This window comes from Thamnophis sirtalis, unplaced genomic scaffold, assembly GCF_051295495.1.
Source record: "Thamnophis sirtalis isolate CommonGarterSnake01/CBP01778 unplaced genomic scaffold, rThaSir2_p1.2 scaffold_10, whole genome shotgun sequence".
NCBI classification, from domain to species: Eukaryota; Metazoa; Chordata; class Lepidosauria; order Squamata; family Natricidae; genus Thamnophis; species Thamnophis sirtalis.
In genome coordinates, this window is record NW_028261390.1 from 28,844,949 (window position 1) to 28,864,974 (window position 20,026).

Consider the following 20,026-nt stretch of genomic DNA (forward strand, 5'->3'; position numbering starts at 1 on the left):
ATGTATGATTGGTTTCATTTATACTTATTGATGAATATGTCAACAGAAAGTCAGATAACTCTGTTTTATTGGAACATTACCCAGTTTCATGTGTTGGACAAATGACTATAATCCTCTAGCAAATATTGCCATTGTGGCATTTGAAGTCAGAAGCTTCTGGAGAGTACATTGTGGGCAAAATTAGGACAGGAGTCTTGCTAATTTAACTACTAATTAAATACATTATCCCATTTATTTAAATCTCACAGCTATTACCAATGATGACTGGTAATTCTGTGCATAAAATATGTAAACATCTAATAAAAACAGAAGCATATCATGAATACTTAGTAATAAAAGTCAGAGAGTTGTGGAATAAATTACTTACAATCAGTTTAAGTGTTCTTGGAATCAGGAATAGCATTATTTTTCCACTTTTGCCTTATATCAAGACCACCCTGAAGAATAACTTAATTGAATCACATCCCGAAGACTCTATATCATTTAGTTCATAAGTTAGTAGCTAACTAGACATAACAAAATATTCAAATTAAATTAGGACTGATCATTGTACCGAAACACACATTATTTGACCACAGAATAAGTGTTTTAAATCTAGCAATAACTAATCCATGGGGAATAAGAGGAAATTATTCTACAGAATAGATGAAAAGTTGTTATCTGCATTCATACATGGCCTGAAATGATTGCTGATTCTGTTTAGTGACATAGTTGATGAGAGACTTAAATGTACAGAGCAGAACAGAAACAATGAAATTGTTCAGTTATCCAATTTTTCTTCTGCTTTCTTGAATTAATGAAGTCTTAGTATCTAGTGATATATTGACAGTTACCAAATATAGAGAATTTGAGGGTATCACAGTAATGTCTCATGTTAGTGCACAGTTAACATAACAGTTTATTGCTATGACCATAACTATACAGTAGCTGTATGAAAATTATAGAAAGATAGAGACACATTGTTTTAAAGACGTGAAAAATAATTAAGAAAAAATGAATTAACAAAGGTTGGTAATCTAGTGATATGAGTGAGACTAAGGAAGGGGAAGGAAAAGGGGGAGGGGGAAGAAAGGAAAGGAAAAAAAGAAAAGGTTAGTAATAAAAAGGATAAATAACTTTAAACTACATGTAAACAATATCTCAAGAACTTTAGAACACAGAATTATGTATGTTTATTATTATGTTCTATCTTTCTTCCTATGCTAATTGTTTCACATTGCTATTATTTATTGAAGGGAAAATAGTCTATAAAAGTATTTCCAAAATATAGTAAGAAAAACCTCAAAAAAGAAATGTATGGGTATTTGGTAGAATTCTGCCAAAATCTGAAAGAATATAGTCTACTCTTAGTTGAATCTCCTTTTTCATCTATTTCCTGGCACATTCATTTTTTAAAGTCCATTACTTCTACTGTATTCTTTCTGCACTTTTCCCCATTCTCCAGCATTTTAATTACCTCTAGGTTTGTTGTAAAATGTTTGTGCAATCCCGATAGATTTGCCTCACGCAATCTGGGTGGCAACTACGGTATTTAATGGTTTTGTCCTATCAAAACAGCTTAGCTGGTGTCAGAAATTTTAATGCAACAAGCATAATGCAAATAAGAGATGGTTAATTGTAGATCTTAGAATGTAGAACTGTATAGCATCACAGCTATGTCAGGGCAAGGCATCAAGAGCATTGCTTCTTAGTCATAATATATACAATTGGCATAACTGTACTACACACACACTTCATTGGTTAACTGAACACAAAATGTCTAGAAAGATGTTGGGATTTTTGACATTGTTGTTTCCCACTGATGATGACTTCATCAGAATCCTGGTAATAAATACTAAGATAGAACCATATAACTGCATTTGTCATACTTGACTTCTTCATGGAAAAAGAGGCAATTAAAGTTCCTTATGTGTGGAAGAGAAAAAAGCAATAGGTGTGCACCTTTATATACATTTAGTATCATTGCACATACTTTTAGCCATGTTGAATGCTGCTTCTCTGTGCTGTGCACATTCCGGATGGGACTTAGAGAAAAATGGCGGCTCACAGCTGCTAAATTGCACAAGAGATGCTCTCTCTCCCAGCAAGAGCAGCAGTGGAGAGAAGCAGCTGCTGACCCGGAGACCACATGAAGCGTCTCCGTGAGCGAGCCTCGGCAGGGGATGGCTGCAAAATCTCCACTGCAGCACTTAAAGTAAGAAGAACTATCCAGTAGTTTGAGGCCAGAGGGAGATGGCAGCATGCAGGCGGAGGCCCGGGACAAGGCTAGAGCTGGGTAATGGCGCATTCCCCAATCCAGCCGAGGTAGGTGGTGAGTAGCCTTACCCCTCTGGGTCAAGGCCAGAGCCGGGGAATGGCATGTCCCTAAGCCCTGACCCGAGGTGAAGGGTGAGTGGGGCATGCTTACCTTTGTTAAAGCGAGGCATGGAGATTAGCTTAACAGTCTGGACCGCATGGCGAAGGGAAGATAATATATAGGACAGGGCGGGGTAGGATGGACTGGGCTAGTCAGTGGTCAATTTTACCAGTTCTCCAAACAACCAATTGGCTGAATCCCACCCCTGAGTAAGTCACTGATATTAATGATAATTAGTTGTTTTAGCTGAGAATAGCCAGGGCATTCTCAGAAAATGGTCCTGTCAACTGCTAACCAACTACCTTCCTGCAGAACTATTCTTACTTTCTCTCTCTTCCATCACTATTTATTTTTGTTGACTTTTTCCCCAGGTAAGTTGGCACAGCTCCAAACAATGCCATCTACCCATTTATATAAAACACATGACTCAATGAATGGGAATATCACAGGCATTTTTGGAGCCGCATTTTAATTAATTTATTACTACAGTTGATTGCACAGTCAGCCAGATGTTTACACTAGATTTGACATTTTTATCCATCTATTGAGATCTTACTTAGTATCTGGGATGTACATATATTATTGTGATAGAGGTGTTAAAGATATTGCCACTGGATAAAAGCTGTTCCAAATAAAGCTGCCTTTTTCAATTGAGTGATTCTATCAATGTCAATGGTGTTCAAGTAGCAGAGCATATTTTTATTACTTTTCAAAATATAAGAAGTCAAATGAGCAAGGCGTATGATGATATCTAGGGAGTTGTCCATGGGCACTTTGGAATATCCAGGCACACTGATGATCTTAGGGATCATATCACACCTACTGCTGTGCAGATTCCTGTTTATTGTGCTGCTCTGCAATTCAATCAACAGCCAAAGATTGTACATCAGCAAACAAACTGCTTGTTTTTGTGACCAAAAATGTGCCATAGATCCCGTTGATCATGTATTTTTCACAATTAAGGAGATCAATGCTCTTTAAAAGCTCAGCCTATTTTAAAGTACATATGTAATTTTGAGATGTCTGCATTAATCGATCCCATGGCACTGAACATAAAATGTTCAAGAAGTACAAATAGAATTCTTTTCAAACCAAAGAAAATAATCAATGCAAAAAATAAAATGGAGATATACAACAAGAAATAAAGCAATACCCCAAGCAAAAGCATTAAAATGCCTAGAAAAATAAAAGCATCTTGACCTGGAGCCAAAGATATTATCAGGTTGGCATCAGCTGGCAGGACTTCTTTAGGGAATGCATTCTAGTGTCATGCCACCATGACCAAAAATGTTTCCATTTCATTTCTTCATTGGGTGATATAGCTTCCTGTTAAGAAAGAAGATGACATTTCTTTTCAAGGATACACTAGGGCAGGGACATGCAGTCGGGAGGCAGGGGAGGCAGAGCCTTACCATTGTCGTCATGAAAAGAAAAGGAAAATTAAAAGGAAAAAGGCTGAGGTAGTTGCTGCCAGAGTCACAGTGGATGACTCTGCTTAGTGCTTAACTGTTTAAAAAAGCCTCTAAAAAAACACTCTCTACAGGAGGAGGCAGGAGAACCACGTGCCTCATCTAGCCTGACTTTATGATCACTCAAGCAGAGTTAAGCAAAGCTTAAAAGCCGAAAAATTCCTGATGTAGATGAGGCATGTGGTTCTCTTGCCTCCTCCTGTAGAGGGCGTTTTTTTAGAGGCTTTTTTAAACAGTTAAGCAGAGTCATCCATGGCAACTCTGGCAGCAACTAGCCTAGCCTGACCTCAGCTCTTGCCTTTTTCCTTTTACATTTTTACATTTTCATGATGGCAGGCAAGAGCAGAGCTGAAATCCTCTGTGAAACAGCTGGAAAAGAAAAGGTACATATACATGTGGGTCGGAGGGAGGGGGAGGAATTCAAACTTAATCCTCCTGGTGCAACTTGTGTGTGTGTGTGTGTGTGTGTGTGTGTGTGTGTGTGTGTTTGAGATGAGTGAAGAGAGGGAAGGGGGTAGGAGAGGCAGGGAGGGCAGCTTGCCAGCTCAGGCGGGCGAAAGTCACTTTCTTTCGCCCGCCTCTATGTCTGCGGCAGCCTGCTAGCAGAGGCAGGTCTTTCGCCCACCTCTGCTGGCAAGCTGCTGCTTTCTTTCGCCCGCAGCAGCCCGCCAGCACAGGCCAGTGAAAGTCACTTTCTTTTGCCTGCCTCTGCTGGCAGGCTGCCGCGGACACAGAGGTGGGCAAAAGAAAGCAGCAGCCCACCAACACAGACCGGCAAAAATCACTTTTTTCGCCTGCCTCCATGTCCGTGGCAGCCCACCAGCTCAGGTGGGTGAAAAAGACTTTCTTTTGCCACCTCTGTGTCTGTGGCTGCCGTGGACACAGAGGCGGGCAAAAGAAAGTGACTTTCACCGGCGTGTGCTGCCGGGCTGCCGCTTTCTTTCGCCCGCCTGTCAGAGCTCATGTGGGCGAAAGAAAGAAAGTGCTTTAGACAGTGGGGTAATGGGGGAGAGGAGAGAATGCTCAGGCATTCTCTTCTCTCCCCCGACATCCCATTGCCTAAAGCTCTTTCTTTCTTTCACCCAACTGTCAGAGCTCAGGTGGGCGAAAGAAAGAAAGCGCTTTAGACAGTGGGATGTCGGGGGAGAGGACTGCCTCACCAGCCATAAACCTCACCGCACGTCACTGCACTAGGGTGTATGTTTGAAGTAGCATAGGGGAAAAAAACACAAGAACATTAATTGCAGCAAGAGTAGTTTCCACTACCACCATGACTAAGCAGAAGATCAGTTTTCGTTGCTTATGCACCAATTTTCATTTTCCATTCTTTTTTAACAACACAAAAGTAAAATAAAATACTTAATTAGAATCTTGGTTTTAGAAAGTATAAAAGAGTAATATTCTTCAGCTGCATCTTTTTTTTTAACATTCTGTTTCTTGTTATCTTGCTGGACAGTAAATAAACGGAAAAACCCCAAATTAATTATTTCAATGTCTTTAATATACTGCTTTCCCTGGAAGCTACAATCTTGGAAAATTCTAATTATAAAATAATTCAGTTTGTTTGTAACATGCTTTTGATTTTAATTCCATCGTACTCTACTGCTGGAAAATCCATTTGCCATCTGCTTTGGGAGAAGCAGCCACCTTATACGTTATAATAATTTGTTTTAGTGACTTTAAGTTAATGGCAAGATATTTCAAAAGCAAACCACATTATGATAATTTTATTAACAATAAGGACTGCTTTAGATTTATTGAAGTGAAGCTCTGTAGTTCAGGCTTAGTAATAATTTTACTTTTTGGGGTCTAGACAGAAATAAGAGGGAACTGGTGTTTTGGATGTGCACTTTTAATTCTGATAAAAAGCATGGGTGTACTAGGGCCTTGTTGACAATAAATTAAATAAATTAAAAATGATATACAGGACAAATAAATAATAAATTAAAAATTATATACCCAAACAATCACAAATATTTATATTTGTCTCAATGGACTGTGTAGTCTACTTTAAATTACTAAAATCTAGGCAATGAATAGACAAACAGATCTTTGATTAATGCCAGTGAGCTACAACCTTGGAAAATTCTAATTATAAAGCAATTCAGTTTGTTTATAACATGTTTTTTATTTTAATTTCACTATATTTACTGTTGGAAAACCCATTTGCCATCTGCTTTGAATTAGAAGATATGAATTAGAAGATATAAAAACAGCAATTAAACAAAAGAAGCATTACTATAAGGTCAAAAAATGCTATTCTCTTAAGAATGTTTGGATATATCCAAAAAAGGTACATCGATTGCATGTCTCAAATACATTCTCCAAACACTTAAAAAGAAAAAAAAAAGACTTTGTTGTTGTTTTGGGGAAACTGTGATCTACATTATAGCAAATTTGACTGTTGATCCATTAGTTTATCTGCTGTGATTGTCCTCCTCTGTTTCAGGCAGAGTAGTTTTAGTCCTATAACTCGGGACTGAAGCTTGGTCCCTGGTCTGTTGTATTTTGGTAATTTGGATTTTTCTTGTTCTACTGTTTTTACTGTACACATGTCTATGGCATTGTTATTCTTTTGCCACATAATAGTGTTTCTTTTTACTGTTCACTTTAATTATCAATCTGTTATATCCTGGATCTTAGCATAATGTCATAGGCACCACTATACTGATGAAAGAAATGTCCTTCCGGGTTCAGCTCCAAGTGGGGAAAAGACACTGGAGACATGGAGGCTGCTTGGAAAGATGGTTTATTGTTGGACAGGACCACATGGCTTGAGTCCTGAACAGAAAAGGTGATCACATGCTTCAATGTTGGTGGAGAAGAAGAGAAGGGCTGAAGGAGGGGCTTGCTAGGCTTTTTATAACCTGTTCAGTCCCACCTCTCTGTTTCCTGTCCTGTGTAATTGGTTGTCAGACTCCCATGGGGCCATGCAGGGGCTACTCTCTAGGCTGTGTTTTGAATCCAGGTATGGATGAGTTCTCAGATGCCATGTGGTCAGTTGAGTAAAGGGCCAATATTATCATGCCTTTACTCCCATCCCCCCTGGGGCTGCAGTGGAGAAGTCTTTATTATGTAAAAGGGACTAGCCTGGCCTTCTCAATGGCCCATTAACAGTGGGGATGGGCAGGAAGCTACAGGCAACTATTCTGTCTTTTAAAACATGTTTCTTTTCATATCCAGAGAAATATTCTGTCTTTTAAATATTTCCTAGGATATTTCATTTTTCTGGGAGAGGGCTGGATGATAACTTCCCACAATAACCTCAGATGCCATCAAGTTTCCCAGCTCTCCAGAGTTCTAAGGTTTTTAAATTATCCTTGAGCTAGTATACTTCAGACCAAAACATTCAGCTATCATTACTAAACAAAAGTGGAAATCTACTACCTTCTCAGAAAAAAAGACAAATGCTCAAGTGGAACAACGAAAGGAAAGATCCTGAAACCCAAATGGAATGAAAGGGGGGGGGGGAAAAACACTTCTCAGATGACTTGAGGTATTTAGTTTTTTGTAAATCTATTATTTACTATGACACCAGTTTACAACTTGTTAATAACAAGTAGCTATTTTTTAAGATGACCCATAGGGATCCCAAAGTTTTGAATGTGCCAAACAGCACAAAAGGTTGAAGAGCTGCTTTAAATATTTACCTCAATTAGATCTTGTCAGGTATAATGTCTAGTGATTCTGTCCACATTAAAAATGCACCCAGTTCAAATGGCTGTGGATTATTACCACAAAACACATGTGAAGTTAACTGAACTTCTTCCACTGAGTATACATTGCATAACTGGAACAAGAGTTAAAATAATCTAAACTGCACAGAGAATGTTTATTCTCTCAACAAACCACAGGGAGATATATCCAGTTCAGTCCTCAAGGCTTCCGGGAAGAGCCACTGCTTAACAGCCTTGCTAATTCTTAAATGGTTGGAGTTTCTCTAATATGGTAAATGAGGGTTGAATTTGCTCCATAAGAGGAGGCAGGAACCAAGAAGGCCCAGAGCAGGGAATCTATGAGACCCTTCCTCACTGATCTTAAAACACACTTGATCCTATTTCATTATTGTAATTTTAGATCTTCTAAGAAATTATGGGGAACACAATTGACCAAAAGGCTTTATGTTTCCTTTTGTATTTCCATAAGGAAACATATGTGGCTCAGTGGCTAAGATGCTGAGCTTGTGGATTAGAAAGGTCAGCAGTTCAGTGGTTCGAATCCCTAGCGCCATGTACTGGAGTGAGCTCCTGTTACTTGTCCCAGCTTCTGCCAACCTAGCAGTTTGAAAGCATGTAAAAATGCAAATAGAAAAATAGGAACCACCTTTGATGGGAAAGTAACAGTGTTCCATGCGCCTTCGGCATTTAGTCATGCCGGCCACATGACCATGGAGACGTCTTCGGGCAGCGTTGACTCTTTGACTTAGAAACAGGGATAAGCACTGCTGCCTAGAGTCAGGAACGACTAACACATACGTATGTGCAAGGGGAACCTTTACCTTATGTATTGTCATAAATTGAATATGGAATTTAATCCAAGAAAATATACAACATTATGTCATTTCAGACAGTCATTGTGCAATCTGACAGTTTTGAAGAATGAAATTTAGCAGATATCATATGTTAATGGACTTGTTGATAGGTTAGATGATGATAAGACCCTTCCTCATAGTCAGAAATTAAATGTAATGCTAAAAAAGTATTAAAAACTATTTTAAACTCCAATACTAAAAAGAAATTATTATTTCTTTACATTTTTTATTTAATAGTGTATTGTATTATCACTAAAAATGTGGAAAAATAAATGTACACATTAAAAATGCAAGTTATTTGGAAGGATTTATAAGAGTTAAGAAACATGATGATTTGGGAGATCACAAACTGCAGAATCTCTAGCAACACCTTCCTAAGTGAGTGGTGAAGAAATTAAGTGTGTAGAACACTGAGTACAAGAACAAATTGCTTCAGAGAAATCGAGTAAAGAAAATTTCCTCAACATATTTTCCATAAAACGGTGGTTAGCATTTGCAGCTGTATTTATGATGTACTATAAGCAGCTGCCTCCGGGACCTTTTTTCCAATTGCCAACCCACTGCACATTCCAAGAAAGGAAAGAATATCCCATCTTCGTAAGTTCTGTCAGTTAAGTATGTGAGCACAAGACCTCACAAGAGCACCTAAGACATTGCAACAATAGTTTCATATGTCAAGTCTTCCCAGGTCATTGCATCAAGTGTGTAAAAGGACCGTGCTCAAACGTAGACACATGCAGAGGGTCTGATCCAAGGAAGAGGCTAAGAAAAACTTCTACTTGAATGTCTGGCAGGCTACTCTCAGGTGCTAGGGGCAATTTACAACTGGAGCAAATGGTTGGTAGCAGGCAGCTTTCAACTGTTGCTGAAATGATGAAAGCTGTAGGAAGGCTATAGGTGCTTCATCCATGAACAAAAGGGACCTGGAGCTAGAGGAGCTAGAGGAATTTGTTATATATCCAAATGTCTCATATATTTCGTATGAAATAGATACATTCAAATGGGAATGAAGAAGAAGCTGTCCATTTTCATATTAGTGGCCAGTTACTGAAGTAAACACTAAGCAAGAGACCAGGGAGAGCAAATTATACAGTTCTACCATTTAATATGAACTGTATCGAAATAGCAGTTTCAGGAGTGAAAATGAGACCATCAATAATGGCCATTTTATATTCTACTTCAAAAACCCCATTAGTAGCCTATGCTGGGGAAATTACACATACTTCTATTTGACAAACATGATTGCACTGCTGTGGAAATAACCCATGCCTTTGTCTAACGAACGTGATTGCACTGCTTTTCAATAGTTAGGCAGACAATACACACCCTTCTCAGTCATAATGTGTATTTCTGATTAGTTACTTCATTCCTCTATACAAGATAAAGTGCTTTAGTTCGGCGACAGAGAGCACTTGCTTTGGATATAGTTCTTCCAAAGTTGGCCAAAGTATTCCTGTTTAAAAGTTTCAAGTTCACAAAACACAACTTTGTAACGGCACCATAAAATCTCCAAAACATTACCGAAGCCTAGAAAAAAAATGTACTCTTTCAGAGATTTTTATAGTCCCTAAGGTCGTGGTTCTCTGGCTAAAAATCAGTGGGGTTATTAAATAAACGTATTACAGCATATGAAACTTTCCTTATTTTTCCCCTTAGTTTTGCGTTCTTCTGTCCATGTCTGTGTGTTTGCCTAAAAGCGTAAAGAGCAAATGCCACTTAATGGACAATACTGAACTCGACAGACCAATTATTCAATTTGATGTCACAGTTTATTATAAGAGAATGGCAGCCTGTAACAAAAGGGTTTTTAGAATGGACTGTGGCTTGAATAGTGAGATATGTTTCCCAGGACTGGCTTTGCAACAGATTTTTGTAGCAGCCAACAGGAGTAGAAGTCTCCATTTTCAACGTATCTCCTTTTCCATTCTCAGATGGATCTGGCATTGCTTATTTCCTGCCATTAAAAAACCATGCTACTCAAGCAGATAATTATTGAAAGCATTTGCCACATTTCAACCCAGAGGTGGTCGCATTTCATTTATGGGTGGAGTATTCCCTAGTTATAACATTTATCCTTCAACTGTCAAGCACTTTGGGATTGTTCTGAGTGGCATATGTTATATATTATTAATGTTGTGGCAAGACCACCATCTCATTGCAATCACAGTGTGGTGAATGAACTGCTGGCACTGAACTGAAAGAGGTATTGGTAAATTCTTTACTGAAAGGTAATACTGCAAAGGGAGTAGACATGAAAGAAAAGGGGTCATAGCTGTGTGATAAAACGCATATGTTGCGCAGAGAAAGCTTCCAATCTATTGCTCAGCACAGTCTTCCCCACTCTGCTGCCTGAACATGTGTTTTATAGATTAAAATAATTCCAATCATCACAGCCAGTATGACTCATGCAAAATTAGAGAGATAAATAATCTGATCGGACTGTTCTCATTTGAAAGGTAGACTTCCGTTTAAACTTAAACCTGATATAGTGGTACAGAAATATAGCCACAAATTGCAAATTCCTCCACCAAATGGAAGAGCTGTAATATAATTCCCTCTCTTCCTCTCTTTGGAACAAGTGAAATAAGTGAAACAAATGATTTAACAGGAAGAAATACAGTTTATTGGAATTGAACTAGTGAAATAGACTTTACACGGCTGAGTATAGAATAAAAAGCCACTAAGGAACCAAGCGCACCTAACGGGGGACACTATAGTGGGGAAAATTAGTTAAAGCTCATAAATTAACAATTATGTAATATTACACCTCATTTACCATATGTTCTATCAATTTCCCTTTACAAATGGAATAATTAATGCTCTCTCTCTCTCTGTGTGTGTGTGTGTGTGTGTGTGTGTGTGTGTGTGTGTGTGTATTTCCAATCATAGCTTTTTAACATTGGCCGGTGAAGCAATTATACAGCAGAAATGGTTGTTCATTTATGCCCCTTCACTCTGGGTGGTGACAAAGGCTTTTGTAGGGAAAGATATATAGCACACATTGCTTCTACATTTAGAAACTTGTTAGGAACCTATGCTCTACTAAATCAGAACATTGATAAATAGATAACAGGGATTAGCAATAGTTTGTAAGCATTTAAATAGGAATTCTCCCAGTCCTACCTGGAGATGTCAGAAACTGAACTGGAGATCTTATGCATACACTCTTAAAAGCAAAAGACATATTAAATTTGGCATATGTGTACACTGTTGAATGGTTGTCTCCAGTGGCTGGATTCAACCAGTTTGCACCACTTCGGGAGAACCGGTTGTTAACTTTCTGAGCAATTTGGTGAACTGGTTGTTGGAAGAAATCATTAGGGCAGAGAACCAGTTGTTAAATTATTTGAATCCCACCACTGGTTTTCCCATAAAACTAACTTCTACCCACTAAGACAATACTATAGTATGCATTGACTCTTCTGCTGTGGGTCCCATAGTTTTGGATGAAATTCATTCTTTTCAATATTTTCAGAAATGATACTAATCTATGAGCTAGTAAGAAATGTTCAAGGAAGCTATTCCAATCATATTTATAGATATGATAAATATGTCATTTCAGGAAAAAAAAATGCAGGCAAATTCTGTTAGTGGGTGGTAAGATTGAAGCTCAGTTTCATGGGTTTCCACCCCACAAACTGTTCCATGAGAGTCTTTACTCTGCTCTTTCATTCTTGGCTTTGTACATTAGGGAACTTTCCCTTTGAATGAAAAATATGTAGACTTTTCCCACGCCATATATTTGCTCATAAATTTGGATCTGAAAAAAAGTGATGTTACAATGCCTATCTCAATTAAGAATAATACTAGAATAGCTAACAATGAGGAGTCAAAGTCTGATGGATTTTTTAAAGTCATCCAAACTTTACATACAGTATATCTCATTCATGTGTAAAACCCATCACAGTGTGGTTTTACCTCTACTGTTAATACCCATAAGCTTCCTCTTCTTTCAAGATATAGGACAATACATGTGTTTATAAGTTCATTCATAATGATTAACACAGTGTTTTTAAGGAACAAATTACTTAGGATAAATGTGTGCAAATAGCTACCAGTGGTTTTGGTAGCTATTAAAGATGCATGAAATAACATTGTCAGTCCAAAACTTTGAATTCACATCCATAAAAACAAGTTCAGTTTTAAGCTATATTAGAAAGTCTTTATACATGAGTTCATTGAGAAGGTAAACGCTAGGTAATATTCTGTTCTGTTGAAATTTGACAAGTGTGAGTGAATCTTATCTTTTCTTTAAGTATTTATATCAGAACCAGATTGATTATTCATTAATTAAAGAATTAAGTATTTGGAAAATCATTTAGAAAAACTGTCTTAAGAAATTATATTTAAAATAATTACCTGCAAGAATACCAATATCCTAATTCATATTTTATCCTTTAAATGACCAACCAAAATGCATCAACAATTAAAACATGATCTTTGGGCTTAGATTCTATCTTGAAACTTGGTTTTAAGCGCATGGTAAGGAATTGCCTGCGAATAGATACTTAATTCTGGATAATGCCAAATAAACAATTCAGAATGAAAATTTATGATTTGTCAAATTTACTTTGAAAAATCTTTCTCTTATTGCAAGGGCTTGAACAACAGTGAAACTCTTATAAAATTCATGTTTGCTCTGTTTTGCCACTCCTCCAATCATCAACACAAAAGTCTTACTTTTTCACAAAATGAGTTTATATTCACTGAGTAATGAGTTTATATTCAGAAAATATAGTTGGAAATTAGTAAGAAAACATTTGATCTTTGGTCAGGTTAAAATGACATTTCATGTTTCCACAAACAATGGAGATTGTTTTGTATAATAAGACATAAACATTTTATAGTTTAGAAACTTTATATAATCATCTCAGTTAAAACTGGGCAACCCACATCTCCTCCCAAGGTTTGGTATAGCCCAATGAGTTCTCTTCTAAAAAAAAAACAACAGCTTGTGGTTTTTAATTAATTAATTACTTTAGATTGGGAGGCCACACAACTCTCACAGAACTATTTGTGGGTTACATACAAGGCAAACCTCTTTAAAACATTCTTGTTACAGTGTTTGGAAAAAATATTAGAAAAAAAGATGCCTGAAAAATGTCCAGAATAATATGAAAGTAAGATTTATGAATGAATTTATATTAATTTTACAAGTAGTTGGATATTGATTTCTCTTTTATAAGGCATATTTTTCTTTAACCTCTCCATTCACAAGAAACACAGTTTTATTGGGGGTGGGAAGTAGCTCACTGAGAAAATTTTATTTTTTCTTTAAGAGAAAAAAATGGCAAAATAATTTATGATATGTTGCTGCTCTTTTTGCTTATGTCACTTCTCAGCTTCTAGCATTTTGGTTGATCACATCTCAACAGATATCTCTGTCGCATGAAGCCAAACATACGTGTCCCAGGATAACGTTGCAGGATCTAATCTCAACAGATATCTCTGTTTGTGCCATAAATGCCACTCAGTGAACTAGCCACTAGGTCATGCTCAAGTGCAATGCAATTTTGTTTTTCTCCAAGCCAGTTTCAATATTTGCTTATCTGACACTTAATTTTAAAGGAAAGCAGCAAATAAATGAAGATAATTCATACCTGTTACTATAAATGGAGCCAGAAAAAGCATTTGTTAGGTTTAGACATTTGATTCGCTTGCATAGATAATCCCAAATTTTAGCTGCTATGTTACTGAAAGGTAAAAGTTGGATACAAAGTTATATGCCTTATTCTTAGAATTTCTGATCTATCCATGTAACAGAATAACAGAAGGGAGATTGGACATCTTCTAATCCAACCCCCTGCTCAAGCAGGAAACCCTATACAATTTCAGGCAAAGCGTTGTCCAATCTCTTCTTAAACATCTATAGTGTTGGAGCACCTACCATTTCTTAAGGCAACTCATTCAACTGATTAAAATGTTCTAACTCAGGAAAATTCTCCATAGTTCTAGGTTGCTTTCCTCCTTGACTAATTTCCATCCGTTGCTTCTTGTCAGGTACTTTAGAGAATAGATTGAGCCCCTCTTCCGTATGGCAGCCCCTCAAATAATTGGAACACTGCTATCATGTCATCCTTAGTCCTTCTTTTCATTAAATTAGGTATATCCAATTCCTGCAACTTTTCTTCATATGTTTAAATTTCCAGTCAATATGAGATCAGATTAATAAATTATCTTTTTCATGGCACTAAAAGAAACAATGAAATATTCTTACTTCAGTCCTGGAATTATAGTGGAGATCTTCTCCAGCAGAACGCTAAAAACTCTTCTAGCACAATAACCTTTCTATGTTTTAGAATAAAAAATTGTTTATGTTATAGATTCTTGAGAGATTAAAGAATGTCAGGAGAATGGGCTAGAAGAAATCATGAATCATGTTGCTGCTATTCCCTAATTCAAAATATGCATTTTGTCCAAATATCAATTTGTAAGTTTAAGAACTTCCATGATACATGGGGCTGTGAATATACTAATAAAATATACTTTTCAAAAGTGTAAAGCAGCTATGTTTACTGCAGGGGTGGGTTTCAAAAATTGTTAGAACTAACTCTGTGGGCATGGCCTCATTTGTGGGAGTGGCTTGCCACCCATGTGACTGGATGGGCATGGCTTGCCACCCATGTGATCGGATGGGAGTTTCTTGCCGCCCTTGTGACCGGTGGTATAATAGTTTAGTGACCAAAGTTACAATGGCATTGAAAAAAGTGACTGATGACCATTTTTTACACTTAGCGACCATTTTTCACACTTGGCAACCATTGCAGCAACTTATGGTCACGTGATCAAAATTTTGATGTTTGGCAACAGATTCGTATTTATGATGGTTTCAGTGTCCTGGGGTCATGTAATCACCTTTTGTGATCTTTTGACAAAATATAAATTTTTTAATCAAGCCCCCCCATATAGTTTTATATGTAAACTATTATAAAAATTCTATGCACAATACATTTCAAAGTATTGAGTATAGAATATTTTAAAATGGTTTATTTTAATTTATTTTGGAGACAATTTAAAAAAAGATTCTATCCAAAATAAATTAAAGTAAACCATTTTAAAATATTCTACACTCAATACTTTTAAGTAAAACTATTATAAAAAATTCTGTGCATTAAATAAAATATTATTTTAAAATACATTAAAAAAATAAAAGAAAAAAAACCTGGGTCACTTACCACAGGCAGAATCAGCAGCACTATGATGAGATGGATGAAACCTCATCGCGATGGATGGAAGCAACAGGGAGCAGGCAGGCAGCAGAACAGGTAAGACACTGGACACTCAGACAAGGCTAGGGTCACTAAGCAGGTCACCTGGCAGGCTTAGCCAGCCAGGCAAGGCTGGAGAGGGGGGGGCGGGGGATTCCCTTGCAAAAGTAGGTTGCCTTTGCCGCCAGGCCGCCGCCCCCCCACCTGGGCGGCCACATAGCGCACGCAAGCCCCCGGCTTTCGCGAGGGAAGGCCTGGAGGCCTTCCCCTCGCAAAAGCTAGGCCACCCCCCGCCTCTAGCCACGTAGCGCACGCGAGCCCATGGCTTTCGTGAGGAAAGGCCTGGAGGCCTTCCCTTGCAAAAGCTAGGCCGCCGCCGCCCCTGCCTTCAGCCGCTACCGGCTCTACCGCCGCTACCGCCACCACCACCACTACCACCGCCGCCGCCGTCGCCACTGCCCCACTGCCCCCACCGCCCCCACCGCCCCCACCGCCCCCACCGCCCCCACCGCCCCCACCGCCCCCACCGCCCCCACCGCCCCCACCGCCCCCACCGCCCCCACCGCCCCCACCGCCCCCACCGCCCCCACCGCCCCCACCGCCCCCACCGCCCCCACCGCCCCCACCCCCCACCTCCGCTACCGCCCCCCACCCAGTTTCTGTTGCGTGGCATGCGCCAGCCCACGGCTTTTGCGAGGGAAGGTTAGGCCGCCACCCCTGCCTTCAGCTGCTATGGGGGAGCGAGTGAGTGAGCTGCAGATGGGCAGGGGAACAAGCGAGCGAGCTGCAGCGCGCCAGCAAAAGGGCACTTTGCAGCGATAGGGGCCAGTACCAGTACCGGAGTTCCCGGAAGTTAATTACTTTCGGGTTCACCGACGATCCGGTTTGCGCGAACCAGTGCGAACCGGGAGGAACCCACCCCTGGTTTATTGCTAGTTTTTGTGCACCAGTTCAGGAATTTTCCATCCTTATGTATGCTCACTACAATTGAGGAAATGAACAAGATTAAGAGATGTGAAACATTCTAAATTATCGTTCTTCACACCATGAAAATTTAAAATCTAATAAAGATGTCCTGGTCTAATCCAACTCTCTGATGGCCACACTATATTATCCTAAATTAACATGTTGAAATTCTGGTTTCAACCTATATCAGTGATGGTGAACCTTTTCGGCACCAAGTGCCCAAAACGGAATGTCCATGCACATGCGCACACATGTGTGTGTCAGAGCACTGGAAACCCAAAGACCAGGTGGCTGGTACACATGTGTGCATTGTCCAGCTAGTCTTCAGGTTTCTGGCACTCTCGGATGCACAAAAACCAGCTGGCCAGTGTGCATGCACGTTCCAGAAACCAGAGGAGCAGCTGGTGATGGCACACGTGCCCACAGAGAGGGTTTTGCGTGCCATCTCTGGCACACGTGCCATAGGTTCACCATCACAGACCTATATCATTTTTGTCATGTCCATATATAATCAGTTATAAATCATTGAATATATTCAATGCTTAGTATCATTCAAGGGCCAGCATCAGAGGTAGTGGTTTGCCGGTAGTAGTTTGCTGGCCTTGGTCATTGGAACCGGCAGCAACCCAGGCCTGCCATACCTTCAAATTGTTTCCTCAGTCAATGCGGCATGTTTTTTTTTAAAATTATTAATGTTTTGTGCATGCGCAGTTAATGTTATGGGCAAATGCTCACCCATGCGGAGCAAAATTGTGCATGCACCGAACTGGCAGTAATGCCGGCAGCAACCCACCCCTGGTCAACATCATTCAATGATTAAAAAAACAAGCAAAATACTAGAATGTTTATTTACATAACTTCTCCATCTATATATTATAATATACCTAGTTCCAAAGTGATAACAAAATTAAATAATATAGATCTGTGTGTATCAAGATGATGGACTAGAATGTGTGAAGCCACACATTTTAGCATATATTTTCTAGTTTACAAAAAATAGATATTTTTAATTTATTTAAAAATATATAGGTTGCAATGCAGTAGTCCTTGGGAAAGCATCCCATTATTTATGCTTCTTACCAGATTTCAAACTTGGAAGCAGAAATCTGTTTCCAGAACTCTTTCCTGCCTATCTGACAACTTTCTGATTTTAATATTTGCAAATTCTGAATCTTTGGATCTCAAGCTGTTATTGGAAGAGTTTCAGATAGGTACGTTTCAAAGGACTTTCTTTGAATGCAATGTGAAGTGCTGCATAGCCTTCTTAAATATGTTACTATTTGACTTGAGAACTATCTCAAAGTTATCTATGTTATAACAGATCAATAAGAATCTTCCTTCTTTTCTCAGTCTTTCATTGTAAACAGTTCCAAGTGGGAAGAAAGACACTGGAAACATGGAGACTGCTTGGAAAGATGATTTAATGGTAGACAGGATCACATGGTTTGAGGTCCTAAGAGGGAGGGAGGGGGGGAGGGAGGGAGGGAGGGAGAGAGAGAGAGGGGGGGGGAGGGAGGGAGAGAGGGAAAGAGAGATTTATACTCTCTTATGGGCCCCGCCTTGGAGTTTCCTGTTCCTATGAAAGAAATATATTCTGATTGGTTGTCAGACTCCCATGCAGGGCCATGCAGAGGTAACTTTGTAGTATCTTGAGTCCCAAGCTTGGTTGAACCTTGCTGGGTGGTGATGTAATGAAGGGGCTTTGGCCAATTCCTATTATTATGACTTAATGGCTTTGTCCTGGTTTGGATCTTGAGTGAGGGCTAATCCTATCATGTCCTGAGGACCATGTCTTTTGTGTAGTAGATAAGCTGGCCCAGCCTTTGTCTTGTAGATAGGTTGGTACCAAAATATCTGCTGGGAGGGCCAGGGAGCTGAGGCTCTGAGTTTGTCTTTAGAAACATGTTTCTCCTTTAGGGAAAATATAATATTCTGCCTTTTTTAATATTTCCTAGAATATTTCATTTTCCTAGGAGAGGGGTGGGTGCTAACTTCCTACAAATAGAATTCCCATATTACGATCATTAGACTTTTACTATCTTTTGTGATAAGGAGTGTTACTTTTATGGACTTCCTTCAGTCCATCTTCTTTTCCTCCTTTTTGTTTTATCCCCCTCCCCATTTTTTTATTGCTTTGAGTCAGTTTTTGACTCCTGGACATGTCCATGTAGTCTGCTAGAAAAGATTCCAGAAAAATTTGCCATGGCCTTCTTCATGGAGCTGAGCAAAAGTGACCACCCAATGTCACCCACCTGGCATTGTGCTTAAGAGGAACTAGAACTCAATCTTTAGTTTCAAGCCTACATCAAACTGGCTCTCTGTTTTCCTTTTTCTTGCACTATATAATTGGGCAATTGAATGTGCTTCTTGGGTTTTTGTCTAAAGATTCCTTGCTGATACTTGGCTCTTGGCCTCATTTCTGGTTACAGTCTTGCTAGCACTCATCACATGAATTCAGTTTTGAAGGAGTTGATTATTTCCACATTCACTTTGCTTTTCTCTTTATTTTTATCGAGCCATCTTAAATATTTATTTGGCTAGTTAATGCTAAGATTTCCAAATAAGAAATAATAGCATCAAAGTTATCACAACAACCTCGAAATTGCTTAAATCAAATGTACTATATAGTTGTAGCATTTGAGTTGCAAAAAGTAGTCCCTAGGAATAATGCACAAATGTCTTTTAAAAATAATAATAATAATCAGCACAGACACTAGGTGGGACAAGTAATAGGAGCTCACCCCATTACGTGGCACTAGAGATTCAAACCGCCGAACTGCCAACCTTTCAATCGACAAGATTAGTGTCTTAGCCACTGAGCCACCGTATCTCTTCTAAATGTAGTTCAGTCTATTGCACTCCCCATCGCTTTTATGGTTATGAAAGCTGAACCTTAAAAAAAATAAGACAGAAAAATAAATCAACCCATTTGAGCTGTGGTGCTGGAGAAGGCTCCTTTGAATCCCTTGGATAGCAAAGCTAGTCACCTTTGCTGTCCAAGGGATACAAAGGAGCCTTCTCCAGCACCACAGCTCAAATGGGTTGATTTATTTTTCTGCAAGTACAACAAGCAAGTGCTGGAATGCATAACACCAGACATGTCATTAGAAGGCAAAAATCATGAAACTGCATCTCACCTACTTTGGCCATGTCGTGCAGGTGAATTTACTGGAGAAACAATCATGTTTAGAAAAGTTGGTGGGAAAAGGAAACCAAGCCATGAAAGAACATGGCAATCACTATCAAGCTGACTCAAGCCTGAGCATAGAAAGACTCAAGGAAATAGTGCAAGACTGGAAAATATGGAGAGACCTGACCCATAGAATCACCAAGAGTTGGACTCAACTGAATTGATAACATCATAATCATCATGGGGAGACCACATGAATGGACCTTGGCCTAGGTCCATTAAAAGGCACTCAATCCTTCTTGATGATATGCCCTCCTCCTGTTTTCCAGCTTCAATTCAAAACTGCCAGTTTTGGACCCTAGATGC